This window comes from Sebastes umbrosus, chromosome 3, assembly GCF_015220745.1.
Source record: "Sebastes umbrosus isolate fSebUmb1 chromosome 3, fSebUmb1.pri, whole genome shotgun sequence".
Taxonomy (NCBI): Eukaryota; Metazoa; Chordata; class Actinopteri; order Perciformes; family Sebastidae; genus Sebastes; species Sebastes umbrosus.
This window is the reverse complement of record NC_051271.1, coordinates 25,501-28,569: the sequence shown is the minus strand read 5'-3', so window position 1 is coordinate 28,569 and position 3,069 is coordinate 25,501.

Genomic DNA, 3,069 nt, shown 5'->3' with positions numbered 1-3,069 from the left:
GCCCACCTCCTCACCCATTGGTCGAGTTGTTCCTCAGGCCCCGCCCACCTCCTCACCCATTGGTCGAGTTGTTCCTCAGGCACCGCCCACCTCCTCACCCATTGGTCGTCTTGTCGAACATGGGCGTGACGTGTTGGGTCTGTTTTGCATGTCCCTCGCTGTGATTGGTCGGTTTGAATTCAGTAGCTTTGGTCAAGAGGAAAACATCTCATATAACAACAATAACAGTCAACAGCAGCACATGCAAAATCACATCTCAGTTATCAGATAGCACACAATCTCCTTCATCATGCTGTCTCTCTCTTTTATTCTGAAAAAATGGAAGACAGAGTAGACAGGATGTAGCAGTGGTGCAATGCAGAGATCAGATCAGATGAGATGAGATATTCCTTTATTAGTCCCTCAGTGGAGAGATGTGCAGTGTACAGCAGCAAAGAGGATAGTACAGAAAACAAGATGCATCAGCTAACACAGTAAAAAAGAGCTAAAGAAAATATGAACCATTTGAATAGAAGGAAGTATAAAAATAGGATCAGTTTATACAGTATTGACAATAAACAGACTATTAACAACATTGCACAAGTGGAAAATAATATTGCACAGTGAGATTCAAGATTCAAGATTCAAGATGTTTATTGTCACGCCGGTTGTACAGGTACAAACATGGGAAATACGTTTTGCTAGGAAGCTCCATTAAAATAATAAGTTATATTACATTTACATTACAGAATGAATGAATGCATGAAATTCCACCTGAACATATCAGGTTATTGTCAGTTTATAGAGTTTATAATGTTAAGGTTCAGGTATACAGAGATGCTGCTGGTGAACAAAACATCGTCCTGTAAAGAACTTGTATTTAAAGAAAGAGAAGTGGTGTTGAAGGGATCACATCACATTGTATAACATCAACTCCGTTAGCTGAGGTGTCTGAGAAACAGAGAAACTAAAAACTACAAAACAAATGTGAATGGGTGCACATTTAAGTTTATTATCAGTTTGATGGTTTGTTGGTTAGTTATTGGAAACAAAGATGCTCTATTACAATCATATACATGTAGAATAATACTGACTCGGCAGCAATGTGAGTAGTGACATAATGACCCTTCCTTCTTTTATTTGTTCCTGCACCCGGGCTAATGTTCTGAGGATATGGTATATATACATATATATAGATAGATATATATATCTATCTATATATATGTATATAATACACATTCTCTGTTTCAGAGCTGAGAACGCTACAATACAATTCAGCTCATTTGTTGGTCCACAAAATCAGTCTCCTGTTCATTGTTCACAAATGTTGATTAAAGTTTCCGAGGCCATGAAAATAACATATTGGAATCCTTAATTTAGGTGTTGTTCCCCTTTAAACCTTTTTGGGGTCGATGCATCATTTGCAAAACAGGTATCCATGATGTAATGTATATTTATAACGTAAAGAGGAAGGAAGCCAGGCCAGTTTTTGTACCAACCACAGAACACACAAGCTGTCTTCAATGACCACCTCCTCCATTTCAATGTAGACATGTCTAAGGGGACTTACTGAGTATTTCTAGTATCTGTGATCTACCTGCTGATTTAACAGAGACGTGAGGAGCAGCTATGAGTTTAACAGCGAGTGGATTTATCGTCTTCCTTCTCTCTGTACAAGGTACTGCACATCTACATTCATACAGGAAGGTGTTTTTTAAGTAAAGAAAAAGAGTTGATGTGATACAATGTGATGTGATCCCTTCAACACCAGACATTCACTTCTCTTTCGCTAAATAGAAGTTTTTATAGGACGATGTAACGATTAACGAAAGCTACGATTTCACCTGCAGCATCTCTGTTTACTGAACCTTGACATTACAAACTCTATAATCTGAGGAATTTTGTGCACCATTAAATATAGTAAAGCTGTGTTTGTGTGAAAGGAAGTAATGACTGTATGTACATTAACAAAGAAAAACAAATACATCAGATGTATATAATATTTTTCAAAGTCCTTGACATACTTTAGAATAAAATAAAGAATAAAAACTCTGAGACCCACACATTGTCTTCTTTAGGGGGAGATAGCAGGTCAACAGTAGATGTCACATAGAAGTGGTGAACATCATCTGAAAGCTGAGAACCTGAAGATTAAATTAAGATGCAGCTCAGCACTGAGGGTCAAGTTGTTCTAGTCATGAATCAGAAATAAACATGAATTAATTAATTAATTAATTAATTAAAGATTATAATTAATATTAATTAATATCAATAATAATAATAATAATTATTATTATTATTATTATTATTAGTAGTAGTAGTAGTAGTAGTAGTAGTAATAATAAACATAATATTAATTAATAAAATACAAAATAAAATACAAATTAATAAAAATAGTGAAAGTGTATAAGTGTTTAGAACATGATGATAGTAGTATCTGATGGTCATCTCCATGCTCTATTATGTCTCATAAGTTGTTGCAGCAATTTTTGGGGTTGATACCATTTGTTCCACAGATTTGGTGCTAAATTTAACCATTTTTTACCACTGAAGAATTAATAAAAATGATCAATAATCCTCCAAAATACCACATTAAGACACCAAGACCTTGAGGAACACCATAGAAGAAGCCATGCTGTGATTTGGGATCGAAAACTTTTGACATTTGGAGAGAATTTAATTTTTCAGTGAATGGATGTTGAGCACTTCTGTTGTATAAACTGCTCAGAAACCATTTTTGCAGAAGAAGCTAATGATGATGGTTAGAGGAGTGTAACAGTTAATTGTAGATTCACTTTCAAATGCTGCAGGTTATTTGGTTTGAGCAAAATAAAAATGTAGTTCACTATATATGATTATGATGAATCTGAACTGCGTGTTTGTGTCAACTTTTAAAAACCATTACCAGTCTGATGCTTAAAGTAATCTGTCAGTAATGTGTTATCTATCTATCACACTATTTGCCCACACCTCAGTGTTCTGCATGTCTCTACAGTTTCCATTCACACTCTGCAGCAGCAGCCTGACCACAGACACAAAAGCAACCCAGCAAGGCAGACTCTTTTTTTCACGTACCACACTTATAATATC